The following is a 20,944-nucleotide window of genomic DNA, read 5'->3' as shown; positions in this document are numbered from 1 at the left end:
TTAAGGGAGGCTACTAGGGTGGATTATGACGTTTATATAGGGGGCAAACCCCGAGACTAGGGTTTTCCTTAAACAGCTCTGATTCGCCGAGTTAGGCCTTCCGACTCGCCGAGTCAGTTCCGAACCACGTCCAAGATGACACGACCCTACTCAATGAGTTGATCTCCCAACTCGCCGAGTCCATGCATAAAATCTTCCTAAATTGGCATCTTTCCAACCTATACCCAAACCAGGTGTTACAAGATGTCCCAAGGGGGACAAGGTTAGTTCTGTGTCGTGTCTTCTGAAGGACAGGGCACGTAACTTGTGGGATGAGGTTGGGAGAGCAATTGGTGATGATACAGTTTTGGATGCGATGACTTGGAGTGAATTCACAACTAGGTTCAGGGTTGAGTTTGCACCTGTGATCGAGGTGCAACGACCAACGAGGGAGTTCCAGGATCTAGAGCGGACTACTGAGACTATGGTAGAGATCACCGCCCAGTTCAGGGAGTGGTTCGTTCTTGTTTTGAAGTACGTGGTGGATGAGGAGATGAAGAAAGCCCGATATCCTGAGATGCTACAGAGTGATATCCACCAGTTTTTTATCCACTCCAGCTGCAAGACGCTGGAGGATATGATTGCGAGGGCTCGTGAGAGGGAGATTAATTTGGAGATGGAGAGGAAGAGGAAGCCAGAGTTGGTATCTAGAGACGAAGGATCAGGCAAGAAGCCCAAGACATATTCCCGAGGGAAGGGCTAGCAGGGCCGAGGCCATTGTGGCAAGTGTGGCAGGTCACACGAGGGGACGTGTAGGGCAGGGAGTTCGGGCTTCTTCAACTGCGGTCGAACAAGGCATGTGAGCACGGATTATACTGCTTCTTCTACCATTATTACCACTGCATTATCTGATCCAATTTACTTTCAGTGCAATTAGAGGGGCCACAAGAGGTCCCAGTGTCCGAGTTTAGCAACGACAAGGAAGGTGACGACACCCACCCCTACTACATTGAGGATTATAGACGGCCGTCAGGGCCGAGCTGAAGTGCCAGTGGCAAAGAGCAGAGCCTTCTAGTTGAAAGCAGAGGAGACACGTGCAGCTCCTGATGTGGTTACGAGTATGTATCTTCTCCATTGTCTCTTATTTATTTCTGATTATCGCTTATGATTATGTGTTTTGTTATAGGATTGTTCTTAGTGAATGACATATCAGCTATGGTACTGTTTCATTTTGTAGCTACCCAATCTTTTGTGTCTCTCACACTTAGCAAGCAATTTAGTAGAGCTTCGGGGGAGCTGGATTGCCCACTTGATGTAGAGATAGCAGATGATAGGAATGTCAAGGCCGCGAGGATTCATAGAGGATGTGCAGTATGGTTATTTGATGAGCAGTTTTCAATGGATTTGGTTCTTATTCCCCTGCGAGGGAATAAGGTTATAGCATGTATGGATTGGTTGAGCCCCAATGGGGCAGTGATTTATTGTAAGATGCAGCTAGTGAGGGTTCGCACTCTTAGTGGGTGAGAGCTAGTAATTCAGGGTGAGAGGCCACGGTGCGGACAAATTCTCTGTTCAACAGCAAGGGCAAGATGCCATTTTCAGTAGGGTTGCACAGGATACGTCACCTATGTCATGGATACCCGGGATAAAGGTAAGGCGACAGTTGATGATGTACCAGTAGTGCGAGATTACCCGAACATATTCCTGGAGGATTAACCTGGGATACCTCCGGAGAGACAGGTTGAGTTCAGGATTGACCTGGTCCCTGGTGTAGCTCCGATTTCCAAGGCACCATATCGGTTGGCTCCTCTTGAGATGCATGAGTTGTCTATGCAGCTGCAATGTGACAACCCAAAAATTTTCCCATCAGCGAAACCCGTCTATCTTTCAAATTTTCCGCTAACAATTTTGGGTAGGTCATTTAATTTGAGACATTTATAATGACCTCTTGAGTGTCCAAACTCATTAGAAACACATGAAAATGCCCCAAATTATTATTTGGAAAAATTTTAGTTTTATTCCGTCGGGTTATAAACAGTTAAATCGGGTACGACCAAAAGCCCCGTCTAACGTCAGTATCGGGTAGAATTCCACCAAGCCCTAAACTCGAACCATATATAAGGTTGAGTGGGCTTCAATTGAAGCTTTTCCACTCTCTCTCTCTCTCTCTCTCTCTCTCTACTCTCTCACTAGAAACTCAAGTTTGATAAAAAAAAAACCATCTAATTCAAGCTCTAAATCGGTAAGATAACTATCGTAGCTCATAGATTAACATCTTTAGCCTCCAAATTCGTGTTGAAATTATGAAGTAGGACCATAATCATGTGTTTACGACCCTAGAACATCCTTAGGCCGTAAACACATACAAATGGGGTTTTTGAGCCTTAAAACCCTTCCAAACCACATTTGGAGCTTAGATTTGACTTAGGGGCTTACAATACTGGACTTGGAACACCAAAAACTCATCATTTAAGGGGTAAACATGAGTTTACAGTACAAGCACATGCTTGGACCGTAAACACTAATTCATAGGCAGTAAACACCCTTCAAGGTGTTAAGATGCCCCTTAAACACCTCCTAAGCCTTGGAATAATGTCTAGATGCAACCACAAATGTGTTAGAGACCTTAAACTTGATAAAAACCACTCCATTAGGAGTTCACGGCCGTAAACCCCCCAAGTGTAAGTCCCTAATTTTCTTGTGTATCGGTCAGATCCGTTTGATGGTGCAGAATCCCAATCAAACGGATGATGTCAGATCAAATAGAAGAGAAGGAGAAGAAGAATATTATGAATCTTGAATGTATTGATAATATAAATTAAGTTCCTTACACAAGATTCACCCACACAAACATTCCTTTCTCTCTGGCCGTAAACTCCTTTGTGTTCATCAATGTATTCCTCACACCCTAATACCTATATTTATACTAAGGGAACATGGGCCGGAAACAAATAGGCCGTAAATGAGTTTACGACCGTAAGGTGTTTACGGTTGTAAAATCTGCCGTAAACTAGACCATAAATTCATAAATATTACAGAAAAATACAATTGCCTAGCAAAGTAAAGTATAAACCATATTTTGACCCAACACCAAGGAAATGTTCATGGGCCGTAAACTCCTATAAATGGTTCAAATGGTGCCTTAACTTCATCCTATGACTTGTAAAATGAGTTGGAATCACATGTGATTAATCTAGGACCACCAAAATACATTAAGACTTGGTACATAAGAGTTTGCGGCCATAAAATCCTATTTTACTACCGTAAACTCCTCAAATGGTCCCTATGATGTTCAAATATCATTCCAATGCCTTAAAACCAAGCCTAGCATTACCCCACAAGTCTTATAAGGCCATTTAGCAACCAAGAACACCCCACCATGAGTTTACGGCTATAAACTCATGGGAATTTGGTCATTTGGGCCGTAAACTCCTTTAGGAGTTTACTCCTGAAGAGCAAACTCCATATCCAAGCCTTACACACCCTTAGATGCTACCCGGGTCACTCCAAACACTTGAATTGAAGTGTTTTCGCGTCTAGAAGTGTTTAATCTTATTTAATTAATTGATCATGGTCTAATTAAATACAAATTATGTATCTCTGCATATTACATAGGAACCTCGCACACGTTCAAGCCCTGAACTCTCGTTTAGCATCCAAACCGACACATTTCTCGACTGGTGAGTTCATACCCCTATGTTTTTCCATGTTCTCAATGTTTTCAGGGGGAATACAAGCAAAAGTACAAGAAAATCTTTTACTTAAACTTATGATTTCATTTGAACTGTTTCATATTTCGTATGCTTTTAACACGGAAAACTGTATTAACCAATCGTTCAATATGCAGAGTAAACCGTCATATTATTTGTGAAACTCATTTTAAAATGTTATATTTTATACTTCACAGATGGATTTCCACATCATTACTGTTAAAAGCATGAACCTTAGAACTTTAAGACGTCCTTGATAACACTCCCCTTAAATACGAGAGTGAAAGACTAATAACATTAAACTCAGAACTTTACCACTCCCCCCAGTTACGAGAGTGGGGAAATAATAACATTAAACTTAGAACTTTAGACAAGTCCTTGATAACACTCCCTCTAGTTACGAGAGTGAAGGACTAATAAAACATAATATCTCGTTTTATTTTCTTTTAATTCATTAATCTTAAGATTGGAGACACGTCCTTGTAACACTCCCCCTAGTTACGACAATGTAGGACTACCCCCATAACCAGAATCTCTTGGAGGGAGAACGTGACTTGAGTGTATAGATCTATACGGGATTGACTACCCCGCACCTGCCTGCTAGCTACAGTCGAACCGAAAGGTTCAAGGGTGACAAAAGTCATAAAAAGATAATGGCCCTATTTCGAGCCTTATCTAGTCTATTGTATGGTTATGGAACTCGCAATTTAGATTATGAATACTTTTATACTTACTTATTAGTTTTATATACGTGTTAAAACTAATGTACCATTTAAGGATAAACAGGTTTTCAGGAAACATCACACGAACAGAAAAAGTATGGTAGATACTTGTACATTACTTTCAGAACCGATAACCGACTACAAACTTTTAAGGAAAATAAGGGTTTTTCCTGGGAAAAACTGTACATAATCGAATCGTATAACAAATGCATAACTAAACTTTAATTATAAGAAAATATGAGATTTTCTTGGATAACAAACTTTTTCAGAAACCAAAGGAAACTTGTACATTTTCAGAAAACAAACCTCTTATGAACTCACCAGCTTTATGCTGATTTTCAAACTGCTTGTATTCTCAGGTCCACATTAGACAGGTACACATCAATCTTTTGGAGAAGACAGAGCGTATAGAAGACTCGTCTTAACTTTTGTTTATATGATATATATATATATATATATATATATATATATATATATATATATATATATAACTTTTGTAACACTTTGCTTTCAAACAAATGTAATTATTCATATGTAATGTAATGTTTTGTGTTTACTATGCTTACTATGTACATTTATTGCGATACTACATGACGTCCTCCGCCCCAAAACGTTTCCGCCATCGGTTTCGGGGTGTGACAGATTGGTATCAGAGCCCTTGTTTATAGTGAACTAGTTTACCAAACCTTACATGGTATAAGACTATAAAGACTAAGGGGCCAAAGCGCTATGAACTAAAAGCATACTTTAAAATATAAGTATTTTCAAAAGTATACAAGTATACCTAGCCGCCGGAAACTGTAACTATGAGTAGAACAAACATAAGTAATTGGGTGTTGTACGCTGCAGTTAAACCTGGGCAGTTATGTAGTCGTGTCTAGGGTCAATATAGCCTGATCAACTATACATTCGAGACATGGCCAACATGTGCTTGGAAGTGATTGTGGTGTTCAGCATGCCTAAAACTTACCAAATACCTAAACAACGATCCATCGTCGCAGCAGAACATAAAATACTATGGGAGTATTTTCTAGAGCCAACTTCGTTATAGAAATCCTTATTCCAGCGTTGCTCCTCAATCATTCCTTTAGCAATAGTTTATCTACTTTGATAATACTTTCCTGCTTTATTGCTTAATAGAATCCTTTATCTGTCTTAATGAGATATATCTTGTTTCATATCTCTTGATTCAACTAAGAGGACTTACCATCCTCTCTTTCCTGATTTTTTTGGATTAAGATGCCTCCAAGAAAGAGACCCAGCTCAAGAACAACAACCCTCCGCCACCACCTCCTCCTCAATTTGATCATGTGATGTTCCTGGCATCTGTTACTACCGTAGTGGCAGCCGCCATGTCTCAAATCAACTCCGGTGGCCCCGGTGGTTCAGGAGGTGGTACCCAATCCCAAAACCACGAAGGTAGCCAGGGACACCGGAAGGAGTGTTCCTATAAAGACTTTATGAACGCGAAACCCACATCCTTCGATGGCACTGGAGGTGTCATTTCCTTAACCCGATGGTTCGAGAAAATTGAATCTATTTTCGAAATCTGTGCCTGCTCTGAATCGGATAAGGTGAAGTTCGCCGCCTGCACTTTCACCGATAAAGCCTTGACTTGGTGGAATGGCCGAGTCAAATCCTTAACTCTACCTGTAGCCAATGCTATGGGTTGGGAGGCCATGAAGGATCTTCTACCTGCTGAGTACTGCCCGCAGGGCGAGATGCAGAAATTAGAGCATGAACTTTGGAATCTAAATATGAAGGGTTTTGACATCGCCGCGTACACTTCCATATTTGATGATTTGGCGCTACTATGTCTGGGAATGGTTACCCAGGAGAGTAAAAAGATTGAGAGATTCATCTGGGGGTTGACCCAGCCAACCAAGGGTAATGTCTTGGCTGCAAAGCCAAATACCTACGACAGCGCCAAATGCCTAGCGCAAACCCTGATCGACCATAGCGATGACCTAGAGGAAGCAGCCACCACTCCTGAGCCGACAGAAAGGAGTGGTGAGAAAGGAAATTTTGGAAGAAGAAGAAAAGTCAGCCTTCGTAGGATCCCTCGTAGAAGCAGCAAACTGTGGCAGTCCACGCTGCTACTATCTGATGGGTTTTGAGCATTCTAACACTTCCTAAGTGTACATGCAACCCTAATAACCTTGGATCTATGTTTGTCTAATAATCATGCAAAGTCGTTTTCCAAGGTTATGAACCTATCTCGCATACATGGGGTACAATTTTCTTTGTATAAAAGATAGAACTACATACCTTGTTGTTGAAAGTGTTCCTTGAAACCTTGTGAGCCTAGCACCTCAAGTGTGATGCCTAAAATGCTTCACACAACACCAAATGCAAAGAATAAACTTGAGAGAATACTCTAACACATGCAAAATCGGCCAAGCCCTCTTGTTTCTTAGTGTAGCCGATTTTGAGGAGAGTTACATTGCTTATATAGTGTGTTACATTAGGTAAACCCTAATGTTCTATGACTCTTCATTTCTTTATCCACGGTTTAAATCCATGGCGCATCCTACGGGTAGAACCCAACTTGACAATCCATGGAGCCTCTTAGCCCACTATATAACATATGGTGTAACGCCCGTAGATCCGGGCTAGTCAATTTAGAGGCAATATGGGTCGAAAATGACTTTTTGGCAAAAGATTATTTAGAATAAATAATTTTAACCAAGTTATATTATATATCACAAGGTTTCCGCACATATAAAGAACGCCGAAATCCGAGTTATAACGAAGAAGTTATGACCCGTCGAAGTTTCGCGACAGAACCGGCACGATACCGGGAAGCATAAATAGTGAATTTACGATAGAGCGAGATTTAGCCTTAGCGCTCTAAACGAAAGTCGTAGAATATGTTAAACTAAGAACATCGATAAAAAGAACGCTCAAATCTGACTTCGTATAAGGAAGTTATGATTTTTCTAAGATTTAGCATAGCAGTGCACAGCCCGAAATCTGAATTTTAGATCGGTCGATTTTTAGCCGACAGGATCTAAATGAATGTTGTAGTACTCGTAAATACCAACGCGTAGATATAAAGAACGTCGATAATAGAGCTCGTATGCGAAAGATATGGACGAAGCTTAGTCCCTACTTTTCGAGCGCGGCGAAATCGATACAGTTTTGTAAATCCGAGATAGAATGAGAATTAGCCAACGAGGTCTAAATGAGAGTTGAAGATCTCATTAATAGGAACTCAACGGTAAAAAGACAGACAAAAATGGGGATCGTATGCGAAAGTTATGGACGAAGCTTAGTCCCTACTTTTCGAGCGCGGCGAATTCGATACAGTTTTGTAAATCCGAGATAGAATGAGAATTAGCCAACGAGGTCTAAATGAAAGTTGAAGATCTCATTAATAGGAACTCAACGGTAAAAAGACAGACAAAAACAGAGCTCGTATGCAAAAGTTACGGACGAAGCTTGGTGACTACTTTACTATACACTTCCTATAAATACAAGGGTGAACTCCTCATATTTTCTTCACACCATAAGCCTCTCTTTCTCTCTCTAACTTCTCTCTAGCCTCCCTAAACCCCTCCCAAGTCTACGGAACCTCCCTAGCATGAGAAGAAAGCCCCAGAGCGCCCGACGGCTCCGAGAAGAAAAGCTTTCGGCTTGGAAACGCTGCTCCAGCGAAGCCCGGTTTTTAATAAAAACTCGCTGTAAGTGAGCTACGCCTATACTATATTTAGTATAGATTTTATTTAATTATAGTAACATTATTAGGACCTTAAAATAATTATTTGGGCTATTATTATGAGTTATATTGAGTGTTATTTAACGCTTATATAATAGTAATAATAGCTAGACTATTAATTAGTCGTGGTTAACGTTAAAAACTAAACCCTAGTGGTATTGATACTAGGTTTTGTCGAGGAAAATTGTTTTGAGATAACGAAGTGCTGTCTGAGTTCGGAATCACCACCTAATCAGGTGAGTGCATAGTCCCTTTCATCTTACACATAGATATGAAGTATTTTATATAAACTACGTGCTATGTGTGCATATTATCTGAATACTTGTTGTCTATGTTGGATGAACGTTTTATACATGTTTTAAAGGATTTAAACTGTATACGTATTTTATATACACGAATATGTTGGGTATGATGATGGGTAGATGAATGATGAGAGATAGAAGATGACGTGAGTATACATTGGCAGCTATAGACTTAGTGCCTATGGGACAAACACCGGTAGCTATGGACTTAGTACCTGTTAGACGTTGGTAGCTATGGATTTAGTACCTGTTGGGAATTGGTAGCTATGGACTTAGTACCTATTAGTTAGACACTGGTAGCTATGGATTTAGTACCTGTAGGAATTGGTAGCTATGGACTTAGTACCTGTTGAGCACTGGTAGCTATGGATTTAGTACCCGATAAGTAAGATATAGCAGCTATGGAATTAGTGCTTTACGAACGAATATCGGTAGCTATGGATTTAGTGCCAGTCCTATAACCCTGGAAGTAAGGGACTTTGGAATAAACGAATGCAGAATAGATGACTCTTAGGAGTAAAGAAGATAACGGGGATGGGTAATTGGGTTAATTGTTTGATGATTGAACATAACAATTATATTATTGTGGGTTGAAAACCCTATGTACTCACCAGGTTTCCCAACCTGACCCACTCAGTTTATTTACATCACAGGTGGCGATATGAAGTGACATTACACTGAGAGATTTAAAGAGATGTAGATCACTGGTGTAAATAATTGTAAGTTCTGTTTATGCTTATGTTTCTGTATTAACGATGACATCCCAAACGTTTTAAGATGAATAAAAATACGTTTCTTCGAAAATGTTTTAATAACGTATTTATCGTGTTTTTCTGGGAACAAATTCCGCAACCTTTTTATAAAATGAAGTACTCTGATTTTTATAAAGCATAAACAAAATCGGTCTTTTCTGGCCGTGATTTTGGGGATGTCACAGTTGGTATCAGAGCATTAGTTTAAGCGAACTAGGAATATGGATTTATTTCTAAACTTAAACTTAGAATGCTAAGCGATGATTGTGAGGTGTGAGCACTAGCTTATTTTAGGAATGATGCCTAAATTGCTTTTATGTGCTAAATGCTTTGTGCATGATATGTTGTTAATTGTTCGGATCTATGGTCTGTTGCCGACCGGATCTGGAAACCTTATGTGTTTAGGATTCTAAACGTACGACTACGGTATTAGAACTAGCATGTAAACGTTTCGGAGCGATAAGGATGATTTAAACGTCAAGTAAAGGTCTAAATTCACCTTATTCGGTGTATAGATCGAGATGGTAAGGACCCGTAGCGGAAACGTAAACGCAAATAGGAACAGGAACCAACCCCGAGTGGTTCAGCAAATACCTGTTGTTGAAGAAGTTGCGCCTGAGCCAGTCACCATGGCTGGAGTTCAAGCCATGATTCGGGCTATGTTAGCTGAACAAAGGGAAGAAATGAGATAGATGTTGAATAGGGACGAACCTACCGTACATGTTGAACCGACGGAGCCCGTTCCCGAGCAATCTGAGGAAGGGAAATACAGCCGCCAAGTGAGTCGAGTAGGGACTCAAGGTGAGCAAAGGGATGGCCCAGAAGGGAGAAACAACAAGGATGGGCGGATGTACAATAATTTCTTGGGTGCGAAACCACCAAGCCTCTCAGGAAGCCCGAAGCCGGTTGAGATTATGGATTGGATCTCTGAGATGGAGATGGTGTTTGAGAGCTGCAGCTGTAACGAGAAACAGAAGACTGTCTTCGCAGTAAGACAACTGAAAACTGGAGTCTTGAGCTGGTGGAAGCTATTGGCAGATACGATGCCACGAGGAGAAGCCTTAAGAATGTCGTGGGAAGAGTTTTTGGAACAGTTGAAAATGCAATACTGCTCGGAGATAGATCTGATAGACCTAAACAACGAGTTTCAGAACCTGAAGAAAGGGAAGATGAGTGTTGATGAGTATGCCACCGCATTTACCGAGAGGATGAAGCTATTTCCCTACTTGGTGCCTACTGAACTCTCCAAGATTGATAGGTTTGCTAACGGACTGCCCACTAACTTTGGTCCAATGGTCAAAATGGCAACTACCTTGAAAGCAGCTGTTAGGGCAGCTAAGAACGTAGAGGCCCAGATAAGAGAAAAGGGTCTAGAAAAAGATAAGGCAGGAGAGAAGCGAAAGTTTGAGGGATCTTCGAGGTCGAACAAGGAAAGCAAATTCTCAAAACTTGGAGGAGCAGATGGAGGTGAAACAAGATGGTGTGATAAATGCAAGAAGAAGCATGGTGGGAAGTGCAACGAAGAAGTGACTTGTTACAAGTGTGGGAGGACGGGTCACTATTCCAAAAACTGCACACATAATGACAAAGTATGCTACGGATGTGGAGGCAAGGGGCACATGTCCAGAGATTGCCCAAGGAAAAATAAAGCAGCAAGACCAGAAACGCCACCAAGGCCAAGGGCATTTCACATGATCCTCGACGAAGCAGAGAACCATGCGAGGAATCAAGAATGAGGACTTCTTACCCGAAGATCGGATTATGCAGTAGCCATAGTTTCGTATGATGTAGCCTAGTAGAGGCATAGTCTAGGGTGAGCTTGAACACCTATGTAATAGTTTCGAGAAATAATAAAATCTTCGTTTTGTTATCTGGTGTGTGAAATTGTTGTGTGATTTGTTGCATGGTGACTTGGGAAACTGCGAGACAATACTTGGGATGAGTATGAGTAGGTGTGAATGGTAGTAGAGGCCTATACTACCGGAAGCACAGGACTCACACTTGGATCAGGGAAAGTCACAAGGTTACCAAGAAGCCAGTAATTGATTTCGTTTTATTCAAGTATGTCGTTACCATTGTTTCGGTAATGACTAAGAAGATTGTTGTTATCCCGACCCTAGTGGTCATATCACATTGAGTCCGACTACGATGAGTAGGTTACGTGGTTCAGAGAACCAAGTTTGATATAGCGTCCGACTTAAACCAAACGATTAAAATCAAAGCGATCAATAGAAGTATCGCGCTCGTTGGTAGCTAGAAATGCTACATGTTAAAGTATGATTATATCACATTAGAACATGAAGGAAGGCTTAGTCTGTTTTAGAATTTAAGAGACCTGAGTCTAAATGTGCATCACATGATGATAGGCCATAATTTGGAGTCTAATCTGAGGTAGAGAGCAGGTGCACGATCAAGTATTGCTTACAATCAATAAGTCTAAGAGATAGACTTGAAGGAATAAAGAAGTTATAATTATTACCTAGGATGAAGAGATGACGTATGGATTCATTATACGATCCTTGTTTCGTTGATGATTCCGGGACGTAATCATCCTAAGGGGGAGATAATTGTAACGCCCGTAGATCCGGGCTAGTCAATTTAGAGGCAATATGGGTCGAAAACGACTTTTTGGCAAAAGATTATTTAGAATAAATAATTTTAACCAAGTTATATTATATGTCACAAGGTTTCCGTACATATAAAGAACGCCGAAATCCGAGTTATAACGAAGAAGTTATGACCCGTCGAAGTTTCGCGACAGAACCGGCACGATACCGGGAAGCATAAATAGTGAATTTACGATAGAGCGAGATTTAGCCTTAGCGCTCTAAACGAAAGTCGTAGAATATGTTAAACTAAGAACATCGATAAAAAGAACGCTCAAATCTGACTTCGTATAAGGAAGTTATGATTTTTCTAAGATTTAGCATAGCAGTGCACAGCCCGAAATCTGAATTTTAGATCGGTCGATTTTTAGCCGACAGGATCTAAATGAATGTTGTAGTACTCGTAAATACCAACGCGTAGATATAAAGAACGTCGATAATAGAGCTCGTATGCGAAAGATATGGACGAAGCTTAGTCCCTACTTTTCGAGCGCGGCGAAATCGATACAGTTTTGTAAATCCGAGATAGAATGAGAATTAGCCAACGAGGTCTAAATGAGAGTTGAAGATCTCATTAATAGGAACTCAACGGTAAAAAGACAGACAAAAATGGGGATCGTATGCGAAAGTTATGGACGAAGCTTAGTCCCTACTTTTCGAGCGCGGCGAATTCGATACAGTTTTGTAAATCCGAGATAGAATGAGAATTAGCCAACGAGGTCTAAATGAAAGTTGAAGATCTCATTAATAGGAACTCAACGGTAAAAAGACAGACAAAAACAGAGCTCGTATGCAAAAGTTACGGACGAAGCTTGGTGACTACTTTACTATACACTTCCTATAAATACAAGGGTGAACTCCTCATATTTTCTTCACACCATAAGCCTCTCTTTCTCTCTCTAACTTCTCTCTAGCCTCCCTAAACCCCTCCCAAGTCTACGGAACCTCCCTAGCACGAGAAGAAAGCCCCAGAGCACCCGACGGCTCCGAGAAGAAAAGCTTTCGGCTTGGAAACGCAGCTCCAGCGAAGCCCGGTTTTTAATAAAAACTCGCTGTAAGTGAGCTACGCCTATACTATATTTAATATAGATTTTATTTAATTATAGTAACATTATTAGGACCTTAAAATAATTATTTGGGCTATTATTATGAGTTATATTGAGTGTTATTTAACGCTTATATAATAGTAATAATAGCTAGACTATTAATTAGTCGTGGTTAACGTTAAAAACTAAACCCTAGTGGTATTGGTACTAGGTTTTGTCGAGGAAAATTGTTTTGAGATAACGAAGTGCTGTCTGAGTTCGGAATCACCACCTAATCAGGTGAGTGCATAGTCCCTTTCATCTTACACATAGATATGAAGTATTTTATATAAACTACGTGCTATGTGTGCATATTATCTGAATACTTGTTGTCTATGTTGGATGAACGTTTTATACATGTTTTAAAGGATTTAAACTGTATACGTATTTTATATACACGAATATGTTGGGTATGATGATGGGTAGATGAATGATGAGAGATAGAAGATGACGTGAGTATACATTGGCAGCTATAGACTTAGTGCCTATGGGACAAACACCGGTAGCTATGGACTTAGTACCTGTTAGACGTTGGTAGCTATGGATTTAGTACCTGTTGGGAATTGGTAGCTATGGACTTAGTACCTATTAGTTAGACACTGGTAGCTATGGATTTAGTATCTGTAGGAATTGGTAGCTATGGACTTAGTACCTGTTGAGCACTGGTAGCTATGGATTTAGTACCCGATAAGTAAGATATAGCAGCTATGGAATTAGTGCTTTACGAACGAATATCGACAGCTATGGATTTAGTGCCAGTCCTATAACCCTGGAAGTAAGGGACTTTGGAATAAACGAATGCAGAATAGATGACTCTTAGGAGTAAAGAAGATAACGGGGATGGGTAATTGGGTTAATTGTTTGATGATTGAACATAACAATTATATTATTGTGGGTTGAAAACCCTATGTACTCACCAGGTTTCCCAACCTGACCCACTCAGTTTATTTACATCACAGGTGGCGATATGAAGTGACATTACACTGATAGATTTAAAGAGATGTAGATCACTGGTGTAAATAATTGTAAGTTCTGTTTATGCTTATGTTTCTGTATTAACGATGACATCCCAAACGTTTTAAGATGAATAAAAATACGTTTCTTCGAAAATGTTTTAATAACGTATTTATCGTGTTTTTCTGGGAACAAATTCCGCAACCTTTTTATAAAATGAAGTACTCTGATTTTTATAAAGCATAAACAAAATCGGTCTTTTCTGGCCGTGATTTTGGGGATGTCACAGTTGGTATCAGAGCATTAGTTTAAGCGAACTAGGAATATGGATTTATTTCTAGACTTAAACTTAGAATGCTAAGCGATGATTGTGAGGTGTGAGCACTAGCTTATTTTAGGAATGATGCCTAAATTGCTTTTATGTGCTAAATGCTTTGTGCATGATATGTTGTTAATTGTTCGGATCTATGGTCTGTTGCCGACCGGATCTGGAAACCTTATGTGTTTAGGATTCTAAACGTACGACTATGGTATTAGAACTAGCATGTAAACATTTCGGAGCGATAAGGATGATTTTAACGTCAAGTAAAGGTCTAAATTCTCCTTATTCGGTGTATAGATCGAGATGATAAGGACCCGTTGCGGAAATGTAAACGCAAATAGGAACAGGAACCAACCCCCAGTTGTTCAGCAAATACCTGTTGTTGAAGAAGTTGCGCCTGAGCCAGTCACCTTGGATGGAGTTCAAGCCATGATTCGGGCTATGTTAGCTGAACAAAGGGAAGAAATGAGACAGATGTTGAATAGGGACGAACTTACCGTACATGTTGAACCGACGGAGCCAGTTCCCGAGCAATCTGAGGAAGGGAAATACAGCCGCCAAGTGAGTCGAGTAGGGTCGGGTCAAGTATTTACCAGAAATAGTTATGGACTTAGACACCTTATCCAACAGTCTCCCACTTGAATAAGTCTAATAACTATAACTGCAATACTTCAGGAACCGATTGGCAATCGTAGCTCTTTCAAGGTCTCTCGGAACTAAGAAGATGTTGATACGCCATTTAAGATAAGTGATCATAAAATCCTCTGTCGTAGATATCAGCCGGACAATTACATGGAACAATGTCTTACTTATTGTCCAGCAGTTTGTTTCCCGATTTCCGATTTGTTTGACAAAGAACTTAATTGAACACATCAACTTAGTTCTGACCGGGCCCGGTACATAGGTCAAAACAAAATCATTGAGGGGCCCAGATATCAGCTTCTAATCCAATAAGGAACAGATAAACTTCTACTCATATGTTTGTTCTACTACTAGTTGAATTATACACAAAAGTACGTTTTATAACATCGAGTTACCAATGCGTTTTCGTACAATCAATGCATAATCAATTCATAGGCAACAAATCATATCTCTAGGTTTGAAGACTTATATGATATTACCGTCTCACGATCACTCGAGATAAAATTCCATGAAGTGATTCCAGTGAGCGTGGGTTGATTCCAATACTCATAACTTATGAGCACTCATGAAGTGTTGTCTTATATCCTGAAACCTACAACCAACTTCATGACAGTCTTACTTCATATCTACTTCCAACATATGACTGACTGTGGAAAGTTTGAATAATATGTGAAACCACAACATACTATTCTGGAAGTCAAAACATGCAAAAGAAATTATAGTAAGCGATTGAAAAAAGATAGTAACACTTTACTCATAAATAAACACAACTTTTCATCATCATCAAATGTCAATTACACTTTACAAATTTCATAATTTATCTAACTACTAAAACTTATATCATCCTTCAGCCCTATGCTCCGAGCATGTTGGAGATGCTTAACCCTATTTAGTCCCTTCGTGAGGGGATCTGCTGGGTTCTCATCCAATGATACCCTCTTTGCCACGAGGATTCCTTCTTCTATGCGATGTCTGGTAAAATGATATTTTTTGTCGATGTGTCTGGATCTCCCGTGATCCCTTGGTTCCTTGGCTAAGGCAACAACACTTTCACTATCACAAAAAATTTCCATTGGCTCCTTTATAGATGGTATTACTCCAAGGTCTCCTATGAAGTTCTTCAACCATATTGCCTCATTTGCTGCCTCGCTTGCTGGTATATACTCTGATTCACAAGTGGAATCAGTCATTGTTGATGGGTTTTGAGCATTCTAACACTTCCTAAGTGTACATGCAACCCTAATAACCTTGGATCTATGTTTGTCTAATTTGTCATGCAAAGTTGAATTCCAAGGTTATATTCCTATCTAGCATACATGGGGAACAATTTTAACATAAAGTATAGATAGAATAACTTACCTTGTTGTTGCTTGTGTTCCTTGAAACCTTGTGAGCCTAGCACCTCAAGTGGTGATGCCTCAAATGCTTCACACAACACCAAATGCTCTTGGAAGAACTTATGAGAGTATACTCACTTCTTCAAATCGGCCAAGCCCTCTATTTCTTTGTTGCAACCGATTTTGGTGGAGATTATGCTTCTTATATAGTGTTGACACATCTAGGGTTAAACCCTAATGTGTCATGACTCTTCATTTCCATGACCCATGGGTTTGTAACTCCCATGGAGCATCCATGGAGCATCCTATGGGTGGAACCCAACTTGATGATCCATGGAGCCTTTTAGCCCACTATACAAGATATGGATGATTTACTTAATCAACCCATATATTTAATTAGTTATCTTTTGATCACTTAATTAATTCTAAATTAATTCTTGATCAAACTAATCAAATAATATTATTAATATATTAGAACTTATAATATATTAATAATCTCCAAGCGTTATTTCTCTCATTTAGTTTATCCAATTGCATGGTGCCATGCAACCCAAATGGACCATGCCGGGTCGGGTCAAGTACATACCAGAAATAGTTATGGACTTAGACACCTTATCCAACAGTCTCCCACTTGGATAAGTCTAGTAACTATTACTGCAAGTATGACTTCAGGAATCGATCGGCAATCGTAGCTCTTTACAAGGTTTCTCGAAACTTGAGAAGATGATGGTACGCCATTTAAGATAAGTGATCATATAATCCTCTGTTCTAGATATCAGTCGGACAAATACATGGAACAATGTCTTACTTATTGTCCAACATTTGTTTCCCGATTTCCGATTTGTTTGACAAAGAACTTTATTGAACACATCAATCTAGTTCTGACCGGGCCCGGTACATAGGTCAAAACAAAATCATCGAGGGGCCCAGATATCAGCTTCTAATCCAAGAAGGAACAGATAAACTTCGACTCATATGTTTGTTCTACTACTCATTGAATTACACATAAGAGCACGATTTTATAACATCGAGTTACCAATGCATTTTTCATACAATCAATGCATAACCAACTCGTAAGTAACAAATCATATCTCTAGGTTTAAAGACTTATATGATATTACCGTCTCACGATCACTCGAGATAGAATTCCATGAAGTGATTCCAGTGAGCGTGGGTTGAGTCCAATGCTCAGAACTTATGAGCACTCATGATTGTTGTAGCCTTGTCCCAGACCTCTACAACCAAACATGACAGTCTTGATTCATACCTACTTCCGACATATGACCGACTGTGGAGGTTTGAATAATATGTTATACCAAACAAAATTATTCTGGAAGTCAAAACATGCAAAAGAAATATAGTAAACGATCGACAAGATATAGCAACACTTTACTCATAAATAAAACACTTTTATTCATCATCAAATGTCAATTACACTTTACAAATTTCGATATTATCTAACTACTAAATCTAATATCATCCTTCAGCCCTATGCTCCGAGCATGCTGGAGATGCTTAACCCGAGTCAGTCCCTTCGTGAGGGGATCTGCCGGATTCTCATCTGATGATACCCTCTTTGCCACGAGGAGTCCTTCTTCGATCCGATGTCTGATGAAATGGTATTTTCTGTCGATGTGTCTGGATCTCCCGTGATCCCTTGGTTCCTTGGCTAAGGCAACAGCACTTTCACTATCACAGAAAATTTCCATCGGCTCTTCAATAGCTGGTACAACTCCAAGGTCTCCAATGAAGTTTCTTAGCCATAACGCCTCCTTTGCCGCTTCGCTAGCTGCAATATATTCTGATTCACAAGTAGAATCTGCCACTGTCTCTTGCTTGGAACTCTTCCAAGAAATTGCTCCTCCATTTAGGGTAAAGACCCAGCCCGACTGAGAGCGGAAGTTATCCCTATCAGTCTGGAAGCTAGCATCACTATACCCTACAACTCTCAAGTCATCACTCCCACCGAGGGTAAGGACCCAGTCCTTAGTCCTTCGTAGGTACTTGAGAATATTCTTTACCGCGATCCAGTGTGCCTTGCCAGGGTTCCCCTGAAACCTGCTAACCATGCTCAAGGCAAAGGCTACATCAGGTCGAGTACACGTCATAGCATACATGATCGAACCTACAGCCGAAGCATAAGGTATTCGACTCATTTCTGCTATCTCAGCCTCAGTGCTAGGGCTTTGTGTCTTACTCAGCTTGGCGCTACTCTGGATGGGCAACTCTCCTTTCTTGGAGTTTTGCATTCTGAATCTCTTCAGAATCTTCTCCAAGTAGGTACTTTGACTAAGTCCAATTAGTCTTTTACTCCGATCTCTCAAGATTCTTATCCCCAAAATATAGGCAGCTTCACCAAGGTCCTTCATAGCGAAACACTTTCCAAGCCAGGACTTTACTTCCTGCAAGGTTGGAATGTCGTTTCCTATGAGTAGTATGTCATCCACATACAATACCAAAAAGCTAACTATACTCCCACTAGCCTTGACATATACACAAGATTCATCTTCACTCCTAGAAAAGCCAAATTCCTTGACCTTTTCATCAAAGCAAAGATTCCATCTGCGAGGTGCTTGCTTTAATCCATAAATGGATTTCTCAAGCTTACACACTCTATTAGGGTACTCGTTACTGACAAAACCCTCTGGATGACTCATGTAAACATCTTCAGCCAACTTCCCATTAAGGAAAGCGGTTTTGACATCCATTTGCCAAATTTCATAGTCATGAAATGCGGCTATGGCTAACAGAACCCGAATAGACTTAATCTTGGCTACCGGAGAAAAGGTCTCATCATAATCCACTCCAGGAATTTGAGAGAAGCCCTTTGCAACCAGCCTAGCCTTATAAGTGTGTACTTTACCATCCATGTCGGTCTTCTTCTTGAAGACCCATTTGCACCCTACAGTCTTTCGACCTGATACATTCTCAACCAAGTTCCAAACTTGATTGTCATACATGGATTGTATCTCGCTATCCATAGCCTCTTTCCATTTGGCAGACTTGGGGCCCGCCATGGCTTCCTCGTAGCTGTTAGGATCATCTTGACTTACTAGTGTCTCATCACTAATAAGTGTCTCACCTTCTGCAGTAATATGGAATCCATAGTAATGCTCAGGTGCACTCCTAACTCTCGTGGAACGCCTCAGAGGTACAGATTCGTCAATTGGCTCAACAGGAGTTTCCTCCTCAAGTTGAGGGCTAGAGTTTGAAGTTCCTTCACCACTTGACTCTTGAATTTCTTCAAGATCAACTTGCCTCCCACTGTCTCCTTGGCTTATAAACTCTCTTTCTCGAAAGACTCCTCTTCTTGCTACAAAGACCACATTGTCACTAGGTCTGTAGAAGAGGTAACCAAAGGATTGCTGTGGGTAGCCGATGAAAATACACCTCTCGCTTCGGGGTTCGAGCTTATCATGAGTCTCGCGTCTCACGAAAGCCTCGCAGCCCCAAATCTTGATGTGGTCTAGTTTAGGTACTTTACCAGTCCACATCTCGTGAGGAGTTTTGGCAACTTTCTTTGTAGGGACTAGATTAAGGATATGGGCGGCAGTCTCTAAGGCATACCCCCAGAATGAGATTGGTAGGGAAGCTTGACTCATCATGGAACGAACCATGTCCAACAAGGTTCGATTACGCCTCTCAGCCACACCATTCAACTGCGGTGTCCTGGGAGGTGTCAATTGTGAGACAATCCCACATTCCTTTAGATAGTCGAGGAACTCTGAACTAAGATACTCACCACCTCGATCGGATCGAAGCATCTTAATGTTCCTGCCCAATTGATTCTCGACTTCCTGTTTAAATTCCTTAAACTTCTCGAAAGTCTCTGACTTATGCTTGATTAAGTAGACATATCCATATCTACTGTAATCATCAGTAAAAGTCAAATAATAACGATTAGCATCTCTTGTGGCATGTTTGAATGGTCCACACACATCCGTGTGTATAAGGTCCAACAAACCTTCACCCCTTTCACATGAGCCTGTGAAGGGTGACTTTGTCATTTTTCCAAGTAAGCATGATTCGCAACTATCATTTGACTTTAGGTCAAACGACTCCAAGACTCCATCCTTTTGGAGTTGGCCTATGCGTTTCTTGCTTATATGTCCAAGACGACAATGCCATAATGATGCTTTATCCAAGTTATTATTATTAGTAGAATCAATACACAAAACATTATTTCCTAAGTTATCTACAATAGATACAGCTTCATACACACCATCACAAGGTAATGCTTTAAAATAAAGTACATTATTAAAGAAAGCATTAATCGAACCAACTTCATTATCAAACGAAAAGGTGAAACCTTGTTTGTACAATGCATGAAAGGAAATAATATTTCTTGCCATTTCTGGCGAATAACAACATTTATTCAAATCTAAATTTAACCCACTACTTAGCGATAAAGTATAAACTCCAATCTTGGTGACAGGTGTAACTTTCCTATTCCCTATGATTAAGTTTATTCTTCCTTGCTCCACATTCTCACTTCTTCCTAGTCCCTGCAAGTCACAACAAATATGAATTCCGCAACCTGTATCAAGGACCCAAGATTTCGAATGGGGTGATTTATTAGAAATGATAGTGTAAATACCTGCATGGTTGGGTTTGACTTTCCCATCCTTTACATCTTGCTGGTACTTTGGGCAGTTTCGCTTCCAATGAGCTTTTTCATGGCAATAGAAGCATTCAGCCTCTTTTGGGTTAGAAGAAGGAGTAATAAAACCTTTCTTGGTTCCACTTGAAGAAGAGCCATCAAGGGTCCGAGCCTTGGTACCCTTTGAAGATCTCTTTCTCTTCCTCCCTCGACTT

This window comes from Lactuca saligna, chromosome 5 (genome assembly GCF_052625555.1).
Source record: "Lactuca saligna cultivar CGN05327 chromosome 5, ASM5262555v1, whole genome shotgun sequence".
Taxonomy (NCBI): domain Eukaryota; kingdom Viridiplantae; phylum Streptophyta; class Magnoliopsida; order Asterales; family Asteraceae; genus Lactuca; species Lactuca saligna.
The sequence above is the reverse complement of the archived record's forward strand: the minus strand, read 5'-3'. Positions refer to the sequence as shown.